Below are 24,182 nucleotides of genomic sequence, written 5' to 3'. Positions count from 1 at the left end.
AAATGTATGGATTGTACGTCAGGACTTCTTTTTCACAACCCAGCCCCATGGGCCGCGACTAGTGCCCTATTAGGACACCCAAACGAACTTACATACCAAATTATCATATTACAAAATAATTCCAATTCAATATTAGTCTCAATTAGAATAACAGGCTATCCTTAATTTCAGTAGCCGCGTGTGCAGAAAATAATTTATCAAACCAAAAAGGGGCAACGAAGGGTATGTCACCGGATACGTACATATATACAAACATATGGGCCATTTTGGCCGTTATAACAAAAGGGGCGGCATTAAGATACAAATCATACGCGAACGAACATACACGACCCATGACCCACACCTATGTCTACAGGCCTCTACCAAAGCATAACGAAAATATATGACGGGACAGGACCCTGCCATACCCAAATATTCAAATATATAAGAGTGTGTACATCAGAAAGGCATATACCAAAATGTGGCTCCGAGTCAATAGAGCACTCTGTAGTAGAAGAAGGTATGCAGCCTACGCCGATGGATCCAGAACGTCTATACCTGTGGGCATGTAACGCAGCCCCTGAAGAAAGAGGGTCAGTACAAAATATGTACTGAATATGTAAAGCACACATGTAAGGAATATAAATCATAACTGAAAGGGAGGGTACACGGAGCACATACCAAACCAGAACATCAAAATCTGTACTGAAAACATATGTACATAATGCAAGTAAAATCATGCATAAGGCATAAGAACGTGGTCACCACCCTGACACTGGTGCCACAACACATCATACTCCAGAAGGTTTCAAATCTCCGTACCAACCCCAAACATATCGTATCATCACAGCATGCCATATCATCAGAACATATCATATGCCATGTCACATCATGTCATCAGAGATGGTACCCGGCCCTATGGCGAGGTCTCGAGACCCGTAACACATCATACTGCTGAGTATATTATAGGGCGCACGATTACAAAGCTGGCCCGGGTTCCGACGAACGCTATCATAGTAATATGCACGAGCGGAGTAGTGAAAAACTAATGCAGCACATATATATATCAAACATTTCTGAAATTATGTTTACAGTCCCAAAACGGGTATTAGAACATAAGGGGACGATCAGGATATTATTATTTTATTCTTAGTTTTTATAGGAAAACTCATGGGCAAAAGTTATCCCTTTATGTTATATCAGAATAAACTAGATAGGACAACTAGGTGAATTTCGGAGATAGTGGGCCCACCTTTGGCCAAGCCGAGGTGGCGTACATAAATTTCAAACATTTGGCCCTACGGAGTCATCTATCAAGTTTGTAGGATGATGCGGTCATATAAGTACAAGTTACGGATATTTACATGTTTCTTTTCAACATACATGAATTTTTAATTCAATTTCACTGAATGGATTTCTAGGAAATTTAAGCTTGGATTCTCATGAGTAGAGTTTTTCCCGATACTCAAATTACAACCTACTACACTTAGGATATGCCAAAACAAGAAAAAGAGGAGCTTTACATACCTTATCCGCTTCTTACGCTCACTCAAATTCAAATCACGTTTCTTCCAAAATCTACAAATGGTCACAATTACCAATTGTAAATTATAAGCCTTTAAGAGTTCAATTTTTTTTCCTTTACTTGGCTACAAAAATTTGGACAGCACCTCCCCTATAAATTCAACATCCCCGAGAATTTAACTCGGCTAGAATATCAACAACAACACCCATAAGTATACCAACAATATCAACAATTACTACAAAGCACAATTTACACTAAAAATCTTTCTTCTTCTTCTCTTTTGTCACATAAGGCCACAAGTTCTATTTCACCTCACCTTCATACTAATATCAACATTTCATATTCATTTACTAGCTCAAGACCACGTAATCATAATTCGAAAGAAGTTAACATTATGCCATACAATATGCAAGAATTCCACCAAAACCATAATCCACCCAAAACTTCTACGAATGTAACGAAACTACCAAATTGCATTGTCTCCTTCCAAATTCATTAAGAATAACAATAATCCACATACTAGAATTCTATTTCCATAATTACATAAAAACTATACTAAAATCACATAATTCTCTATAACAACTTTTAACCAATTTCAATGCCATCTCGAATCATTAAACTTTTAGTTACACCATAATCGCCATAACGACACCACTAACAAGCTAAATAAAGTTCAATTCCTCTTCTCCCAACCATCACACCACATGACCACACACACCCACTTGCACACCCACATGGTCACACACCCACATACATCATAATTACATGATTTCCACTTAATTCCACTAGCTACAACACATAGACTTCTTCCATAACATAAAAAGATAGAGTTCTTACCTTTTCTTCAATTTTCGACTTGCCACAAATGAAATTTTCTCGCTCAATTAATTATACTACGTTGAAGAGGGCCTCGAACTTGACAAGAATTCAAGAAGACAAGATTTTTGGATCAAAGTTGAAAAACTTGGAATTTTTCCCCTTTTCTTCCTCTAGTATCGGTCTCTTCTTCTCTTGGAAGATGACTTAGCTCTCTTTGGAAGTCTTGAAACTTCTAGAGACACATATACTAAATAGATGATGGGCCAATATAATTAATGAACTAAATTTTCAAGGCTTGGGCGATATCATGTATTGGGCCCTAATTTCTCTTATTCCTTATTATTATTATTTTGAGCCCAACTATAAGTCTTACTAGTAATTCACAAAATTAGTTTCCAAAATTTCCAAATTTTTTTTTGCCCTCGGTCTTCCTCCGTATTTCCACACCATTTTTTTTCATGAACATCACACCGGTACTAATTGAAATAAATAAAATAATTCACAACCTCATTCTTTGCAAGCCAAAAATATTTTTTCCTCTTTCCGAATGCGCAAAGGTGCGAGATGTAACATCCTCCCCTCCTTTAGAACATTCGTCCCCGAATGTTAAATTAGCCTTATGGGTTGGATTCTTTATATGGGCGGCACACATAATTAATTACTAATTAATGTAATTAATTAAGAAATTTAAGTTACCTGACAGCATAGGAAACAGGTACGGATATTTCTTCTTCATCTCGCTTTCAGCCTCCCAGGTCATTTCCTCTCGGTTATTATTCCGCCACAGAACCTTGATAGAGGGTACATCCTTGGTGCGCAATCTTCTCACCTGCCGATCTAAAATGGCTACAGGATGTTCTTCGTAAGATAGCTCCTCCGTTATCTGTACATCTTCTATAGGAAATATTCTGGAAGGATCACCAACACATTTACGAAGCATAGATACATAAAATACCGGGTGCACTGCCTCCAGATCGGACGGTAAGTCTAGCTCATAGGCGACTTCGCCTATCCTCCAGGTGATCTGATAAGGTCCGATATACCGCGGACTAAGCTTACCCTTTTTGCCGAACCTCATCACACCCTTCATGGGCGACACCTTCAGAAATACCCAATCGCCAATCTGAAACTCTAGTGGTCGACATTGCTTATCTGCATATGATTTTTGTCGACTCTGGGTAGCCAATAATCACTCCCAAATAAGCTTTACCTTATCAACTGCTTGCTGTACCACATCTGGCCCAATTAATTTAGTCTCGCCCACATCAAACCAACCAATCAGGGATCTGCACTTCCTACCATATAGGGCTTCATACGGCGCTATCTGAATGCTGGAATGGTAGCTATTATTATAAGCAAATTCAATAAGTGGCAAATGATCATCCCAGCTACCTTTGAAATCAATTACACAGGCCCGCAACATATCTTCCAGCGTCTGAATAGTGCGCTCGGCCTGTCCATCGGATTGAGGATGAAATGCGGTGCTAAGACTCACCTGAGTCCCTAATCCTTCCTGGAACGATCTCCAGAAGTTAGCGGTAAATTGGGCACCTCTGTCAGTTATAATAGATACAGGAACTCCATAGAGCCTTACTATCTCCTTAATATATAATCTAGCATAATCCCCAGCCGAATACATAGTCCTAACAGGAAGAAAATGGGCTGATTTTGTTAATCTGTCAACAATAACCCAAATAGAATCATATCTGCGTAGAGTGCGTGGTAATCCTGTAATAAAATCCATATTAATTCTTCCCCACTTCCAAGCGGGAATTTCCATTTGCTATAGTAATCCAGTGGGCTTTTGATGCTCGATCTTGACTTGCTGACAGTTAGAACACTGACCAACAAACTCTGCAATGTCTCTTTTCATCTCGTCCCACCAATATAAACATTTGAGATCATGATACATTTTTGTGGATCCAAGATGAATAGAATATCGGGCATTATGTGCCTCGCCCATAATTTGTTGCTGTAGCCCTGTAACGTCAGGTACACATATCTTGCCTTCACATAATAATACCCCATCAGACGAAATTTTGAACTGAGTCCTTTCTTTGTTAAAAGCCACATTTTTGTACTGTAACAAATTGGGATCCTCGAACTGCCGCCGTTTTACCTCTTCCATAAGTGATGATTCAGCAACATCTTGGATAGAAATCCCGGTATCTCCAGAATCGGCCAAATGAACTCCAAGGCTGGCTAACTGATGAATCTCACGAACCAATTCTTTCTTTTCTGGTGGCATGTCAGTTAAACTGCTCATGGACTTGCGGCTAAGTGCATCAGCTACCACATTGGCTTTCCCCAGATGATACAAAATATCGACATCAAAATCTTTCAATAATTCAAGCCATCTTCTCTGCCACAAATTTAGCTCTTTTTGCTTAAAAATATATTGGAGGCTCTTGTGGTCTGTATAAATATCAACGTGGACCCCATATAAATAATGCCACCACATCTTCAAGGCTTGAATCACCGCGGCTAATTCTAAATCATGAGTGGGATAATTTCTCTCGTGCGGTCTAAGCTGTCGGGAAGCATAAGCTATGACTCGACCGTGCTGCATTAACATGCAACCTATCCCAATACACGAAGTATCACAATAAATGACATACCCCTCTAACCCCTCTGGAAGAGCTAAAACTGGAGCTGTAATCAACTTTTCCTTCAGCAATTGAAAACTGCATTCACAAGCATCAGTCCAATGAAATTTTGCTGCCTTCTGAGTTAGCTTTGTTAAGGGTGTCGCAATAGAAGCAAAATTTTCTACAAATCTTCTGTAATACCCAGCTAACCCCAGAAAGCTGCGTACCTCTGTCGGTGTGGTAGGCCTGGGCCAATTTTGTACAGCCTTAATCTTTTGTGTATCGACCCGAATTCCATCTGCTCCAACAATATGCCCTAGGAATGCCACGGAGGTTAACCAGAATTTACATTTAGAGAATTTAGCATATAATTTTTGTTGTCGATGTATGCTGAGTACTGTTCTCAGATGATCGGAATGTGCTTCTGCTAATCGTGAGTAAACTAAAATATCATCAATAAATACAATCACGAACATATCAAGGTACGGCCAAAATACCCAATTCATCAAGTCCATAAATACCGCTGGAGCATTAGTTAGCCCAAAAGACATCACCCTGAATTCATAATGCCCGTATCGGGTCCTGAAAGCAGTCTTTGGAATATCTGCCTCTTGTACCCATACCTGATGGTAGCCCGAACATAAATCAATCTTTGAAAAATATTTGGAACCCTGCAACTGATCAAATAAATCGTCAATCCGGGGGAGGGGGTATTTATTTTTTATGGTCACCTTATTTAATTGTCTGTAGTCAATACACATCCGCAGTGACCCATCTTTCTTCCTTACAAATAATACCGGCGCTCCCCAGGGCGATGTGCTGGGCCTAATGAAGCCTTTGTCTAATAAGTCTTTCAGTTGCTCTTTCAATTCTTTTAATTCCCTCGGCGCCATTCTATACGGAGGGATGGATATAGGTTGAGTATCCGACAGCAAATCTATCGTGAACTCTACCTCCCGTTCAGGGGGAAGGCTTGGAAGCTCTTCCGGAAATACATCTGGGAATTCATTGACTACCGGAACTGATGGGAGAATAGGTATCTCGGCCTTAGTATCATATACCCAAACCAAATGATAAATATAGCCTTTTTGAATCATCTTTTTAGCCTTGAGGTATGAAATAAACTTACCCCTCGGCGATGCTGTACTTCCTGCCCATTCTACCACTGGTTCTCCTGGAAATTGAAACCGAACTACCTTTTTCCGGCAGTCGACATTAGCATAACAGGAAGCTAACCAGTCCATCCACATAACAACATCAAATTCGATCATATCTAATTCCACCAAATCAGCTTTAGTACAACGATCACATATAATCACAAAACAATCCTTATATGCCTGCCTAGCTATAATAAAATCCCCAACTGGTGTAGCTACCTCAAATGGCTCTATAGGTTCGGGAGTTATTCCGATTTTACTAGAAACGAGCGGAGAGATATATGATAAAGTAGATCCGGGATCAATCAATGCATATACAGATCGAGAGAAAACCAATAATGTACCTGTGACAACATTTGGCGACGCCTCCTGATCCTGGCGGCTAGCTAATGCATATATGCAGTTCGAAGGACCGCTAGAATCAGAAACCCCGCCACGACTTCGACCACGGCCCGCCAGTGATGGCATACCTCGTCCCGCAGAACGTACAGCTGGAGGGGTAGACGATGAACCAGCAACTGATCCTGTCGGCTGAACTGCGTCAGCTGCACCACTCGCCAACGGACAATCTCGCATGATATGGCCTTGACGGCCACAAGAAAAGTAGGCTCCTGTAGCTCGGTAGCACTCCCCGGGATGTGATCTCCCACAATAAGAACACCAAGGCATAGGGGGCCTGGACTAACCAGAACCTCTGCTCGTCTATGGACCTGATGCTCTGGAACTCTGGCCGGCCCTAGACGGCCCTGCACCATCAAGTCGTCTGACGGTGGACTGCGTACTCCGGCTTAACAGAGGAAGATATCTACAGGACTGCTGCTGAGGCTGCCCGCCTCGAAAATCTCCAGAATACCCCACTAATCTGGACCTCTTGGGAGGCCTCCTGTCACGATCTCTACCAGAATAATCTCCCCTATGCCGGTCCTCCATTCCCTGCGCATAGGCCTGTAGTCGACCAATATCCATGCTGACCTGAGATGCCATCGCCATACAGCCGTCAACCAAATAACGATCTAACCCTATCATGTACCGATGCATCCTGTCCTCCATATCAGCTACAATAGTAGGTGCATATCGGGACAGAGAATCAAACTCCAAGCTGTACTCTCAAACACTCCTGCCTCACTGCCTCAGCTATAAAAATCTATCAACTCTCGTCCGCCGCAGCTTTGGGGGCAAGAAGTGGCTGAGGAAGGCAGTTGCAAACTCATCCCATACCGCTGGGGGAGCACCCTCGCCCTTGGACAGCTCCCAGGACTCATACCAGTTAATCGCAATATGCAGTAACCTGTGTGAAGCTAACTCAACAGACTCAGTCTCAGAAGCCCTGACCAGTCTCAATGAGCGCTGCATCTGCCGAATAAAATCCTGGGGGTCCTCCTCGGGCTTAGACCCAAAAAACTCTGGAGGATTACATGTCAGGAAATCGCGGACCCTCAAACTATCATGTCTGTCATCATCATCACCTCTCTGCCCACGTCCGCGAGCCTGACCCGCTACTATCGTCGTCAGCAACTACACAGCCTCCTTCAGCACCCTATCCTCCGCCCTAGGCTGAGGAGTTGGAGGCTCGGGCGTTGGAGCCTATGGAGCTAATGGGGGAGATGCTCCAGGCTCCTCCGGTAGTGGTGTAGCAGACCCTTCTAACTGGGGCATAAAATTTAGCATAGTCTGAGCACGAGCCCGGGTAGCTCTCGACCTTCGACTCGTCCATCCGACCACTGCTTTGCCCTTCTGGGCTGCCATCGCCTTCTTTGGAGGCATCACTGAAAAATACAACAGCCGATTAGAAAAGGAATTCATCCTAATAGCACAGCTCTCGCGCACGATCTAAGATTCAAAGAAAAGTAACACCCTAAATATCCTGCAGCCTCCTGTTTATAGATGTGGTGCATAACACACCGATAAACAAGACTCTATGAGACACGGCCTGTAGACACTTCGAGGACAAACCGCTCTGATACCACTCTTGTCACGACCCAGCCCCGTGGGCCACGACTGGTGCCCTATTAGGATACCCAAACGAACTTACATACCAAATTATCATATTCCAAAATAATTCCAATTTAATATTAGTCTCAATCAGAATAACAGGCTATCCTTAATTTCAGTAGCCACGTGTGCAGAAAATAATTTATCAAACCAAAAAGGGGCAACGAAGGGTGCTTCACCGGATACGTACTTATATACAAACATATGGGCCGTTTTGGCCGTTATAACAAAAGGGGCCGCATTAAGATACAAATCATACGCGAACGAACATACACGACCCATGACCCACACCTATGTCTACAGGCCTCTACCAAAGCATAATGAAAACATATGATGGGACAGGACCCCGCCATACCCAAATATTCAAATACATAAGAGTGTGTACATCAGAAAGGCATATACCAAAATGCGGCTCCGAGTCAATAGAGCACTCTGTAGTAGAAGAAGGTATGCAGCCTACGCCGATGGATCTAGAATGTCTATACCTGCGGGCATGTAACGCAGCCCCCAAAGAAAGGGGGTCAGTACGAAATATGTACTGAATATGTAAAGCACACATGTAAGGAATATAAATCATAACTGAAAGAGAGGGTACACGGAGCACATACCAAACCAGAATATCAAAATCTGTACTGAAAACATATGTACATAATGCAAGTAAAATCATACATAAGGCATAAGAACGTGGTCACCACCCTGACACTGGTGCCACAACACATCATACTCCAGAAGGTTTCAAATCTCCATACCAACCCCAAACATATCGTATCATCACAGCATGCCATATCATCAGAACATATCATATGCCATGTCACATCATGTCATCAGAGACGGTACCCGGCCCTATGGCGAGTTTTCGGGACCCATAACACATCATACTGCTGAGTATATTATAGGGTGCACGATTATAAAGCCGGCCTGGGTTCCGGCGAATGCTATCATAGTAATATGCACGAGCAGAGTAGTGAGAAACTAATGCAGCACATATATATATCAAACATTTCTGAAATTATGTTTACAGTCCCAAAATGGGTATTAGAACATTAGAGGACGATCAAGATATTATTATTTTATTCTTAGTTTTTGTAGGAAAACTCATGGGCAAAAGTTATCCCATTATGTTATATCAGAATAAACTAGATAGGACAACTAGGTGAATTTCGGAGCTAGTGGGCCCACCTTTGGCCAAGCCGAGGTGGCGTACATAAATTTCAAACATTTGGCCCTACGGAGTCATCTATAAAGGTTGTAGGATGATGCGGTCATATAAGTAGAAGTTACGGATATTTACATGTTTCTTTTCAACATACATGAATTTTTAATTCAATTTCACTAAATGGATTTCTAGGAAATTTAAGCTTGGATTCTCATGGTAGAGTTTTTCCCGAGACTCAAATTACAACCTACTACACTTAGGATATGCCAAAACAAGAAAAAGAGAAGCTTTACATACCTTATCCGCTTCTTACGCTCACTCAAATTCAAATCCCGTTTCTTCCAAAATCTACAAATGGTCACAATTACCAATTGTAAATTATAAGCCTTTAAAGAGTTCAATTTTTTTTTTCTTTACTTGCCTACAAAAATTTGGGCAGCACCTCCCCTATAAATTCAACATCCCCGAGAATTTAACTCGGCTAGAATATCAACAACAACACCCACAAGCATACCAACAATATCAACAATTACTACAAAGCACAATTTACACTAAAAATCTTTCTTCTTCTTCTCTTTTGTCACATAAGGCCACAAGTTCTATTTCACCTCACCTTCAAACTAATATCAACATTTCATATTCATTTACTAGCTCAAGACCACGTAATCATAATTCGAAAGAAGTTAACATTATGCCATACAATATGTAAGAATTCCACCAAAACCATAATCCACCCAAAACTTCTACGAATGTAACGAAACTACCAAATTGCATTGTCTCCTTCCAAATTCATTAAGAATAACAATAATCCACATACTAGAATTCTATTTCCATAATTACACAAAAACTATACTAAAATCATATAATTCTCTATAATAACTTATAACCAATTTCAATGCCATCTCGAATCATTAAACTTTTAGTTACACCATAATCGCCATAACGACACCACTAACAAGCTAAATAAAGTTCAATTCCTCTTGTCCCAACCATCACACCACATGACCACACACACCCACTTGCACACCCACATACATCATAATTATATGATTTCCACTTAATTCCACTAGCTACAACACATAGACTTCTTCCATAACATAAAAAGATAGAGTTCTTACCTTTTCTTCAATTTTCGACTTGCCACAAATGAAATTTTCTCGCTCAATTAATTATACTACGTTGAAGAGGGCCTCGAACTTGACAAGAATTCAAGAAGACAAGATTTTTGGATCAAAGTTGAAAAACTTGGAATTTTTCCCCTTTTCTTCCTCTAGTATCGGTCTCTTCTTCTCTTGGAAGATGACTTAGCTCTCTTTGGAAGTCTTGAAACTTCTAGAGACACATATACTAAATAGATGATGGCCAATATAATTAATGAACTAAATTTTCAAGGCTTGGACCATATCATGTATTGGGCCCTAATTTCTCTTATTCCTTATTATTATTATTTTGAGCCCAACTATAAGTCTTACTAGTAATTCACAAAATTAGTTTCCAAAATTTCCAATTTTTTTTTTGCCCTCGGTCTTCCTCCGTATTTCCACACCATTTTGTTTTCATGAACATCACACCGGTACTAATTAAAATAAATAAAATAATTCACAACCTCATTCTTTGCAAGCCAAAAATATTTTTTCCTCTTTCCGAATGCGCAAAGGTGCGAGATGTAACATTCTTGTTGTCCCAATGATTAATTCACGTTGTTAATCACCTTCAATTGGTTAAAAATACCTTATAATAATAGTGTGGGATAAGAATTTGGGAGCTTTCTTGTTGAGCCATGGCTGTGAGTTTCTATGGCTTGAACTCTCTTTCTTTTTCTCTATATTTTCCTCAAAGAAGAATGAGCTAAAATGAGCTCTTAGCCATTAATTTTTTCATTATATATATAGTCCTTAAGAGTGACACATGTCCAGTCTTGACATGTGTCCCATGGTCATCCATGGCTACCCCTAAGAGTGACACGTTTCCAACTTTGACATGTGTCTATTGTGGACATTTATCCTACTATCATCCACCCTCCACTCACATTCTTCCATGTGTCTTGGTGGGGCCTACTTAGTGGTCTAATTAACTTAATTAATCTCAATTAATCCCTAATCCCTACTTAATAATCTAGACCAAATAAAATCTATAACCAATTCGTGTATTAATTAAAATCGGAAATAAAAATTTCTATCTCCAATCCTAGAATAATCTTGTCCATTACTTTAAGAAAGTAGGTGCATCACCTCCATAATTCCTGCCATAAGGTCGTAAGTAGTTGCATCACCTACTTGCCTTTTTTTAATTTAAATGCAGTCCACACATTCTAAGTAGGTGCGTCACCTACTTGTTCTTTTTAGTAGGTTAGCAATTAGTCTTACCTTAAGAACATGTGTGATCTTTGCTACTTAAGCTAGACGTGTACTCAAGTAGCTTAATTATGTAAGACATCCAAACTAGTAACTTAAGTAAGTAGGTCATTTCCTGTGAAAAATTATTTGGCTTCGAACCCCTTTCAAATCCTTCCAAACCTATTTCAAACCATCACTACTTCACATAGAACTAGTCTATGCAAGATATGGGGTGTTACATTCTCCCTTCCTTAGGATCATTTGATAACTTCATAGATCACATGGCAGCTTTAGAGAAGCTTAAAAATGTTCTGATATACAAAAAGTATGGGATATAAAATCCTTCTCCCTTTTAGAACATTCATCCTCGAATGTTAACTAGCATCATAAGGTCTTACAAGGATTTTGGGAAGTCTTTGTAATAGCTGTCACATATAGTTTTCTTATTAATCAATATAACCAATTTAGGGTTTAGAGTACCTGTGGGTATAGGGAACAAGCGAGGATACTTATTCTTCATCTCTTCTATGGCTTCCCAGGTCATTTTTTTTCTATTCTTGTTTCGCCACAATACTTTGATGAAAGCCACATCCTTGGTATGTAATCTTCTAACTTAGCGATCAAGTGTAGCTATAGGGTTTTCCTCGTAATACAGCTCCTCGGTCACTTGGACGTCATCCACAGGGAATATTTTAGAAGGATCACCAATACATTTGCGAAGCATCAACATATGAAAGACTAGGTGCATTGCTTCCAAATCAGATGGTAGATCTAACTCATAGGCAACCTTTCCCACTCTATAAATAATCTGATAAGGCCAAATATACCTAGGGATAAGTTTTCCTTTCTTGCTGAACCTCATTACACCCTTCATCAGTGACACCTTCAAGAACACCTAATCCCCAACTTCAAATTCTAAGTATTGACATTGATTATCTACGTATGATTTCTATCAACTCTGGGCTGCTAATAGTCTCTTTTGAATAAGTTTCACTTTATTCAAAGATTAATGAATCATGTATGGTATTATTAGCTTAGTCTCATCAACCTCAAATAAACAAGTAGGTGACCTGTATTTCCTTTCATACAAAGCTTCATACGATGCTATCTAGATGCTAGAATGATAGCTATTATTATAGGCAAACTCGATCAGTGGAAAATGATCATCCCAGCTACCCTTGAAATCAATAACATAGGTACATAACATATATTGTAGTGTTTGAATGGTACTCTCAGCCTGTCCATCAGTTTGAGGGTGAAATGTTGTGATGAGACTCACTTGTATCCCCAATCCCTCCTAGAAGGATCTCCAAAAATTAGTTGTAAACTAGGCTCCTTTTATCTGAGATAATAGATGTAGGAACCTTGTGAAGTCTTACTATCTCCTTGATATATAACCTCACATAGTCCTCGGGTGAATATGTAGTCCTAACTAAACAAAAATGGGCTAATTATGTCCGCCTATCTACAATAACCCATATAGAATCATACTTTTGTGGAGCGCGAGGTAAGCCTGTAATGAAGTCTATATTCTAGAATCTTTAGCCTCATGTATTACCTTTCGATTTCTTTAAAAGACTTTAAATGTCACTCTAATTTTTAGCTCTTAATCTCAATCCATAGGGTTGCTTATCAACTAATGTTGGAGTTCTCCTATATAAAAACTTTACATAGCTGCTCTATGCTTTGTCTATCATTAACTGGTTAATTCTGAAAGAATTTGACATATAAGTTAACCATCTTTTAGTAACCAGCTAGATCTGATCGTCTTTCTTAAACCATTTTATAATTCCCTTAACCCAACTTGTAACACTCTAGACATTATCTCGTGTCATTTCTTTATCTTTAATTCAGACTCTTCTATTGCCCCTTTACTCAGATTTTGCTCTTAATTTTCTGTCACACGTTATATTATAATCTTTACAAGAATATGCAAAGGTGCTCAACTTAGCCAAAGAAATACCTTAGCATCGTCTCTGTTATATTCTGTATTTTTGCACATAGGACTATTCATGAGCTAATGGACATAAATTCAAGGACTTTGAATTTCGAATTTTAAAACTAGCTCGACTTATTTGTAAATATCAATCAATATAGAAATATTAGTTGAGATTAGGGATTAATTAACCGTGATTGGATTATTAAGTGGGATTTTGGATTAATTAAGATGAATTAAGTTAATAGTGGGATAAAAAGTGACCCACACTGCCACATGGCCAAATCTGATTGGCCCATGCTTTAGTAGGGGACAAGTAGACATCTTGGGTAGCACATATAGCCACTTTATTGACCAAATAATCAGCACAATACACTCCCAACTCTAGAAGGCTCTTCAAGAAGAGAGAAGCTCTCATCTTCATCAAATCTAAATAGAGAGAGGTAACGAGAGAGAGAGCCACGGCCAGCCATGGAAGCTCCACCAAGCATGGCCAGCTCTTCTATTTTCCTTACACCATTAAATCCCTGAAGTGTTCTACATATTCACCATTATGTTTCAATTGAAAGAGAAACTACAAACATGCCATGGATGCTCTTTAAATCTCACGGCCATGGCTGACCATGGAGAGCTCCAATCTTGGTGATCAAAATTAGTTTTCTTCAAGTATTGTAACTAATTGGAAGGTCTACAGTGACGTGAAGTATCCATTGGAGAAACTAAAAATATTTATCTTTTCAATTCACAAATTTCAGAAAATTAAGGAGTCAAGGTGTTAAGGTAAGAGTTGAGTATTTTCTATACATTTTAGAGTGATTTTGGACGTGTTATGACTGTATAAATATGAATTGGATGTATGAAATCATGTGTGTTGATGCTGAAATATTGGTGAACCCGTAGGGGCTATTCTATGTAAAAAGGGTGAACTGATTTTGCTTAGTATTTTGATTGTTATTGTCATAGATTTTATGATGAGAATGAAGATATTTAATGATTAAAGATGAAGTTAAATTAGTTTGTGGGCTGTTATAAGGATTATAGTGATAATGATAGTTTACTTGCATATGAATAGCTGATATAGTTGTCTTGTGGCTATTGTTATGTCTCATGAAAATTAGATGAAAAGATAGTACGACATAAGGTGTAAAAATCGTATGTGGTTTCCTTAGTGTGTTCACAAGTATTCGCAAGGTTTTCGAGCATCTTTATGTTGTTAGTTAGGGGTTGTTTTGATATGTTGTTGTTGTTCTTGTTGAGCTTGGAAGATTAATGATAGTTAAGAATATATGTTGTGTTGTATGCTGGTTGGGATATTGTAGGGTTGTTTTAATGAAAACGTTAAGACTATGGATCATTAAAGATAACTTAAAGATGTTGTAGGGTTGTTTTAATGAAAACGTTAAGACTATGGATCATTAAAGATAACTTAAAGATGTAGTAGTTGTATATGGATTTGGATTGTTATCGGATGTTATGAATGTGGGCTTCCTTAATCTAGAAATGATGTTATAATGGAGAGATTAACTTGTATTAAATGGAATTCTAAGTAAGAAAACTCCATGATTAGTGTTGGTGTTGAAATTGATAGAATTGGAGTTGCTTGAATTAGATTGGGTTGATTGTTGTTGTTGCTATTATTGGTATGGATTATGTGTTAAAGGTGATGGGATTGTATATGTTAATGTTAAATCTCCGTTTGGTCCATGTTGGGGTTGTTCTAATCTAAAAATGGTGGATAAATTTTGATTAATATGGTAATTGTTATTGAGGCTAATAATATAATGAAAATGAAAGAATTTGATATATCAAGTTAGAGTTGTAATTGTTCTTGTTTTGACTAAATAGTTATGGATGACTTGACAATTCCAATTCGAATCGACCAATTGAATTTGGTATATTTTCTATATTCATAGGAGTGCGTTGCCACATAACATCACATCATAGTAGGCTTCCATCAAAATTTTATTAAGATAGGCGGAACTCCCCCTCTGAGAACTGTATATGAGACTTTCATCTTGTACTGCTCACGCAAAGGCCTTCTTTTCACACTATTATGGATATGAAAATAATGGGCAAATCCGAATTCAATTGTCAACTGCCTCTATCAGAAATAGGATTGACTACCGATTCCGAGCTTGTGTTGAATTGAAGGATTAAGTGTAGTTACAATTATGTATTATATGGATATAATTGTTGGGATATTATAAATCATTTAGGTAGAGTGTGATGGCTGCAACCTATTAGGAGTAATTCAATAGTATTGTAGTCATCATGTTGATAATTAACGGAAGTTAAATGTTATGTGGGTTGTTCAGAGTATTCTTGAATCTTATATTGGCTAGTCTTAACATGGCATTTGAACATGTGATTTTTGATGTTGCTTAGTGATTTTATGGTTGCTTGGGAGGTGGGGAGAGTGAGCGACATAGGGGAGATGCTGCGCAATTGTCTAGAAATGACCTACTAATGATAAAGTATATTTTATGCCTTTCCATAACTTAACTGTAGTGCTTAACGTCTTAATATAGGTTGAGACGCTATTGGGAAGCATATACATATTGTGTGCGAATAAATGCTAAAGTTATGTAAACCAAACCTTTCTTTCTTTTGGCATGATCCATATGAAATAAATGGACGACGAATGTATAAATTCCAAAGAAGCTCTTCTTCTTAGATACACTAGGATTGCTAATGTTCTTGATTTTTATAAACTATATCATTATGTCTTGATACATGTGTATGATTCCAACCGTCCTATTTTTGTATAATTCATAATGACATTTGAAGGGTACTTGAGATGACTACTGTCTTGATTTTCAAATGATGGTTTATTTTGATTATTCTATTGATTCTCAAATGATTATCTAATTGTATATGGTTGCTCATGTTATTCTACTCGTGCACATTGTTATTGTATTATTTACCAAGTCCTGGGCTGGGTATATTATCGTGCATAGTGTCACTGTATTATTTACCGAGTCCCATGATGGGCCGGGTATGATATACGTGTATACGACTTTATTCATCGAGTCCCTTACTAGAAGATCGGGTATGGTATATAATGATATGATATTATGATGATATGATTATGGCACTGAGTCCCATAATTGACCGGGTACGGTATATGATAATGATATACATGATTTTGTTTTGTAAGGCATAGGTAAAGTGATTTCTTGAATATATTTCAGATGTGATCTCCTTTATGGTATTTTATACTTTATGCACTCAGTATATATTTCGTATTGACCCCCTCTCTTTAAGGGGCTGCGTTTCTTGCCCGCAGGTACAAATACATATTTTGATTTATATATTTGTTATCCAGGGGTATGGAGGGACCCTATCGTGCCATATGCTACTGTTAATACTCTTAGAGGTATGTAGACATGTGTTGTTGTATATAGATGTTATCCAGCTGACTAGTATGACTTATGTTTAGAACGTTCCCATTCGTAGTGACAGCCTTGTCAGCTTGCATATGTACATGAATATTTTGGAATATGGTGTGTAGTGGAAGCCTCTTGGCTTGTATGTATATATATATATATATATATGTGTGTGTGTGTGTGTGTGTGTGTGTGATATTCCCATATGTTATAATAGCCTTGTTGGTTTACGTAGTATGTTATCTTTTAATGAATGTGACTCCTTAGGAGGCAGGTGGTTTTGGTATATATGTATATATATGTCAAAGTTTTGAGATGACGTTTTGCCAGTATAAGTCCCATATCATGTTTAGTTGCTGATTGATTATAGATAATAGGTGTGTATACGAGTGTCCAGTTTGGGCACTAGTTATCCTTCCTTCTTACTTAAAATCGTGTGATAGAGCTGTATTATAAGGATAATTTCTCCCTAATGAAATATTATATTTACAGCGATGCCTCTAAGGAAAGCAAAAGTTGTCCAAAAAGGCAATTCAGTAGCAAAAGAGACTATCCAGACCCTAAGAGTTACTAGGGCCCATGCCCAGTCCATGCCTGAGGTTGTGCTCCAGTCGGCGAGCTCTACTACACCACCACCACCAGAGGAGCTTAGAGCACCAGCAGCTACAAGTTCGGATCAGAGGGTGGCTTCACTGCCAGTTCCAAAGGCTCTAGTGCCTGAACCTCCAGCTCTTCGGCCAAGAGAAGAGGATAGGGCTATAAGAGATGCAATTCAGTTACTGACCAAACTAGCGGCAGGGCAGGCTCGCAGGCATGGATTAGTGATTGACTATACAGATAGACATGATAGTTTAAGGGCTCGTGACTTTTTGACTTATAATCCCCCAAAGTTCTATTGGTCAAATCCCATAGAGGATCCGCAGGAGTTTATCCAAAAGGTGCAACATACGTTGAGGATAATTAGGGCTTCTGAAACTGAGTTTGTTGAGTTAGCTTCATATCGACTACGTGATGTAGATGTAAATTGGTATGAGTCCTGGGAGTTATCTAAGGGCGAGGGTGCTCCTCCAGCGGTATGGAGTGAGTTTGTGGAGGCCTTCCTTAGCCACTTTCTACATCCGGTGATAAGATGAGCCAGAGTCGATAGATTCTTATATTTGAGATAGAATGGCAAGAGTATTCGAGATTATAGTATTGGGTTTGATTCATTGGCGAGACATGCGCCCACTATTGTAGCTAATATGGCTGATAGAGTGTATCGTTATATGATGGGGCTGGATCGTTATTTGATTAATATTTGTATGGCTATGGCTTCTCAGCCAGGTATGGATATTTCTCGGATACAAGTATATGCGCAGGGGGTAGAGGACCGGCACAGAGGGCGTTAGCCCGATAGAGATTATGACAGAGGCTAGCATAAGAGAGCTAGATCAACTAGTTATTTTGGTGAATTTCAAGGCGGGCAGCCTCAGCAATATAGTAGATATCCTTCTCAGCCAGCCCGGAGTGCACTCCCACAGTTCATAAGTAGGAGGTTCGATAGCACAGGGTATTCAGAAGATGATCAAACCTCTAAGGTTTTAGGTTCACAGAAAAACAAGGGTTCACTCTAGTTGAGGACACCATTGCCTCGGTATTCTCGTTGTGGTAGGCCACATTTTGGGGAATGTCATTTTGCTGCAGGTGCTTGCTTTACTTTCGACCATCAAAGCCATATCATGAGGGAGTATCCATTCAAGGATAATCTAAATGGTACAGCTCAGCCTACTGGGTCAGTTTCTAGTTCATCTTCTTCTGCGGTGATGCGCCCTATAGGGCAGGGTATTCAGACACTAGCAGGCCGTGGTAGAATGTGTGGTGAAGCTTCCAGTTCTAGCGGTCCTTCGAACTGTATATATGCCTTGGCAAGTAGATAGGACCAAGAGGCATCACCAAATGTGGTTACATATATATTATTGATTTTCTCTCAGGACGTATATGCATTGATAGATCTAGGCTCCACCTTATCATACATATCTCTCTTTGTTACTAATAAAATTGGAATAAAACCTGAATTGATAGAACCATTTGAGGTAGATACACCGGTAGGAGATTTTGTTATAGCTAAGCATGTATATAGAGATTGTTTGGTGATTATATATAGTCGTCACACCAAGGAAGATTTGATAGTGTTAGACATGACAGAATTTGAGGTTATTATGGGCATGGATTAGTTAGCTTCTTGTTATGCTAATGTTGATTGTAGAGAAAAAGTAGTTCAACTTTAGTTCCCAAGAGAGCCAATCATAGAATGGATGGGCAATACATCATCGCCGAGGGGTAAGTATATTTCATACCTCAAGGCAAGGAAAATGGTTAGAAAGCATTATATTTATTATCTGGTTTGTTTGTATAACTTGGAAGCAGAGGTACCGCCTCTTCAGTCAGTTCCGGTAGTCAATGAATTCCCAGATGAACTTCCAGGTCTTCCTCTTGAGCGGGAGATAGAGTTCACTATAGATGTGTTACTAGATACTCAGCCCATATCTATTCCCCCTTATAGAATGGCATCCGCAGAGCTGAAGGAGTTAAAAGAGCAACTGCGACCCTTGTTAGAGAAGGGCTTCATTAGGCCCAGGACATTACCTTAGGGAACACTGGTATTGTTCGTGAGAAAGAAAGATGGGTCACTGTGAATGTGTATTGATTATAGGCAGCTAAACACGGTGATGATAAAGAATAGATATCTTCTCCCCAGTATTGATGATTTATTTGACCAGTTGCAGGGTGCTAAGTATTTTTCGAAGATAGACTTGCAATCAGGCTATCACCAGGTACGGGTAAAGAAGGCAGATATTCCAAAGACTGCGTTCAGAACCCGATACGGGCATTATGAGTTTAGGGTGATGTCTTTTGGGTTGACCAATGCCCCAACAATTTTTATGGATCTAATAAATCAAGTGTTCAAGCCATTCCTAGACTTGTTTGTGATTGTTTTTATTAATGATATTCTGGTCTATTCACAATCGGAAGAGGAGCATGTAGATCATTTAAGGATGATACTTAGGGTGCTCCACCACCAGGAATTATATGCTAAGTTCTCTAAATGTGAGTTCTGGTTGACTTCAGTAGCATTCTTAGGGCATATTATTGGAGCTAATGGTATCCGAGTAGATGCACAAAAAATTAAGGTTGTAAAGACTTGTCCTAGACCTATGACACCTACTGAGGTGCGTAGTTTTCTGGGGCTAGCTGGATACTACAGGAGATTTATAGAGATATTTTCTTCGATTTCAACACCTTTGACAAGGGTAACTCATAAGGCAGCTAAGTTCTAGTGGACCGATGCTTGTGAACAAAGCTTTCAAGTCCTAAAAGACAAGTTGACTACGGCCCCAGTTCTAACTCTTCCTGAAGGACCAGATGGCTATGTTATTTATTGTGATGATTTCGGTGTTGGTCTAGGTTGTGTATTGATGCAACATAGTAGAGTCATAGCCTATGCCTCCCGACAGCTCAGAAAGCACAAAAGAAATTATCCAACTAATGATCAGGATTTAGCAGCAGTAATTTATGCTTTGAAAATTCGTAGGCACTATCTATATGACATACATGTTGATATCTATATGGATCACAACAGTCTCTAATACATCTTTAAGAAGAAGGAGCTGAATTTGCGATAGAGAAGGTGAATAGAGTTGCTGAAAGATTATGATGTTGATATTCTATACCACCTAAGGAAAGAAAATATTATGGCGGATGCACTCAGCCATAAATTTATGGGTAGCTTAGAAGAAGTACAACCAGAATGGAAAATGATAGTTCATGAGATTTGCCAGTTAGCTAACCTTGGAGTCCATTTGATTAATTCTGATGATGGTGGAATTTCTGTTTAAGGAGTTGCTGAATTATCTATCATGGAAGAGGTAAAGTAACGCCAGTACGAGGACCCTATTCTAGCATAGTATAGGGATGTAACCCTTCAAAAGCAAAATACCCTATTTGAGATCACACCTGATGAAAGGCTAAGACATAGGGGCATACTATGTGTACCTGAGATTAAAGGGCTACGATAACAGGTTATGGGAAAGGCACACTATGCCTGATATTTTATTCAGCTGGAGTCAATAAAGATGTATCATGACCTTAGATGTTTATACTAGTGGAATGGCATGAAGAAGGACATCATAGAGTTTGTAACCTAGTGCCTAAATTATCAACAGTCTAAGATTGAGTATTAGAAGCCTGGCGAACTATTACAGGAGATGGAAATCCCGACTTAGAAATAGGAAGAAATTAATATGGGTTTTATTATAGGCTTACCTCGCACTACACGGAAGTATGATTCCATATGGGTTATTATAGATAGGCTGACAAAATCAACCTATTTTCTTCCAGCTAGAACTACATATTCAGCTGAGGACTATGCGAGGTTATATATCAAAGATATAGTAAGACTTCATGGGATTCCCACATCTATTATCTCAGTCAGAGGGGCTCAATTTACAGCTAACTTCTGGAGATCATTCTAGAAAAGATTGGGAACACAGGTAAATCTTAGTACAGCATTTCACCCTAAGACTGATGGAAAGGCTGAACATACTATTTAGACGCTAGAAGATATGTTGCGGGCCTATATTATTGACTTCAGAGGTAGCTGGGATAATCATTTTCCACTTATTGAGTTTTCTTATGATAATAGCTACCATTCTAGTATCCAAATGGCACCGTATGAGGCTTTGTATGGAAGGAAATGTAGGTCACCTATTGGTTGGTTTGATATTGGTGAGACTAAACTAATAGTCCCAAACATGATTCAATAAGTTATGGATAAAGTGAAGCTAATTCAGGAGAGATTATTAGCAGCCTAGACTCGACAGAAATCATATACAGATAATCGACGTCGACCTTTAGAGTTTCAAGTTAATCATTGGGTGTTCTTGAAGGTATCACCCATGAAGAGGGTAATGAGATTCAGCAAGAAAGGGAAGCTTAGCCTGAGATACATTGGACCTTATCATAATATTTCTTTGGGTAGGCAAGGTTGCCTATGAGTTAGACCTACCATCTGATTTGGAAGTAGTATATCTAGTTTTTCACGTGTCCATGCTTTGCAAATGTATAGGAAAACCTTCCAGAATATTTCCCGTAGATGATGTCTAGGTAAAAGAGGAGTTATCCTATGAGGAGCAACCTATTACCATCTTGGATCGGTAGATTAGAAGGTTGCAAACTAAGAACGTGGCTTCCGTCAAGGTATTGTGGTAAAATAATAATCGAGAAGAGATGACCTAGGAAGCCGAGGAGGATATGAAAAATAATTACCCTTACTTTTTCCCTACACCTACAGGTAACTTAAAACTCCTCACTTGATTATATTAATTGCCAGAGGAAACTATATGTTATAACGATAAGGAAAACTTCCCCAAGATATTTGTAGAGCCCTATCGGACCAATTCAACATTCGAGGATGAATGTTCTAAAGGGGGTAAGGATGTTATATTCCATATTTTCGAACATTGGACTATTCTTGAGCTAATGGACATAAATTCAAAGACTTTTAATTTTGAATTTTAAAAATAGCTCGACTTGTTTGTAAATTTCAGTAAGTTTAGAAATATTAGATGAGATTAGGGATTAATTAAACATGATTGGATCATTAAATGGGGATTTGGGATTAATTAAGATAAATTAAGTTAATAGTGGTCTAAAAAGTGGACCCCACTGCCACAAGGCTAAAAAGTGGACCCCACTGCCACAAGGCCAAATCTGATTAGCCTATGCTTTAGTAGGGGACAAGTAGACATCTTGGGCAGAACATATAGCCATATTGTTGACCAAATAATCAGCACAATGCACTCTGTCACAACCCCAACCCCGTAGGCCATGACTAGTTCCCGAACTAGACACTCGTGTACACACCTGTTAACTATAATCATTTCACAACAAATCATAATGTAGGACTTAAGGAAATAAAATATCATCTCAAAACTGTCCCATATTTATATTAACGCAACATGTCTCCTAAGGAATTATAACATCAAAAGATAACATAGTACGTAAGCCAATAAGGTTGTCATAACATGTAGGAATGTCCCAACTATACATACTCAGGTCGACAAGGCTGCCACTACAAAGGGAACGTCCCTGAAACATAAGTCGTTAACATAGTTGGACAACGTCTATAGACAACCCACATATATGTCTATAGACCTCTAAGAATATCAACAATAACATATGATGGGACAAGTCCCTATCCCTCTGGATAAACAAATATATACTTTAAAGGGTCGGTACCAAAAGTCTAGGCTCCGAGATAATATAGCACTCCAAAATAGTTGAGTGGAAATCCTATACTGGCGGATCCCCGAATGAGTATCTGTACCTATGGGCATGAAATGCACCCCCCCCAGAGAGAGGATGTTACACCACATACTTTTGTACCTTGGAACGCGTTCTTAAATCTCTTGAAAGGCTCTTAATTTTCATGGAAGGATCGGAAGCCTCTTAAGTTTCTTAAGGTATCCTAAAGTTTCTTAAAGCTTCTAAAAGCTTCTTAAGTTTCTTGAAAGATTCCTAAGTTCTTGAAAGCTTCTTAGAAGTTACCATATGAGACAGATAGGCTACAATTCTATCAAACAACTCTAAGGAAAGGAGAATGTGATATCCCATGGCAGGGAAGATTGGAAATAAAGTTATAGAAATCTGGAAGGAATTGGAGGCCAAGTAGTGAGTCGTAGGACCCAACTTACTTGTGTAAGCTATTACCTTGGATGTGTTACATACGTAAGCTACCAACTTGGAAATTTTACATACTTAAGCTACTTGAGTACTTAAGATACTTGAGTACGTACCAAGCTTACATAGCAGAGATTACATAAATTCATAAAATAAAATGAGATTATGAACCCATGAGGGGAAAAAAAGGTGACATGTGGCAGCATAAGAGAGTGCCATGTGGAAGAATGAGAGAGTGCCACGTGGAAGAAGCTGGAGAAAAGGGGGTGCCCCCCCACATTCCACGAGGCAGCCCAATATTGGAGGAAGGGATGTGCTGGCCTAATGAGGACTTGACATGTGTCACCACTTAGGTCTTGACATGTGTCACTACTTAGGGGTTGACATATGTCACCTCTTAATGTAGAATATATATATATATTGGATGACTCATTCTTATCAAAAATTCATCCTTATCTCCAACAAATTCAAGAAAATTCTAGAAAAATAAAGAAGAAGAAATCCTAGAGCTAGAGAGAAACTAGTGGCGGCCAAGGGGAGAAAAAGGTAAGTTTTCCGATTTCACTCCATAAATGAATTATATAGGGTATA

General features: G+C 38.9%; 1 long non-coding RNA gene across 1 annotated transcript; it reads right to left on the bottom strand.

Annotated features, from left to right (window-relative positions):
• Positions 1 to 468: 468 nt before the first annotated feature.
• LOC129890833 (uncharacterized) lies at positions 469 to 10,572 on the bottom strand. The gene is made up of 3 exons (XR_008767042.1): positions 10,335 to 10,572; positions 9,514 to 9,564; positions 469 to 537 (listed from the first exon to the last, which is right to left on the bottom strand). It is a non-coding gene; the product is annotated as an uncharacterized LOC129890833 (long non-coding RNA).
• Positions 10,573 to 24,182: the final 13,610 nt, after the last annotated feature.

This window comes from Solanum dulcamara, chromosome 5 (assembly GCF_947179165.1).
Source record: "Solanum dulcamara chromosome 5, daSolDulc1.2, whole genome shotgun sequence".
Lineage (NCBI taxonomy): Eukaryota > Viridiplantae > Streptophyta > Magnoliopsida > Solanales > Solanaceae > Solanum > Solanum dulcamara.
This window is presented reverse-complemented; position numbering and strand designations above follow the sequence as displayed.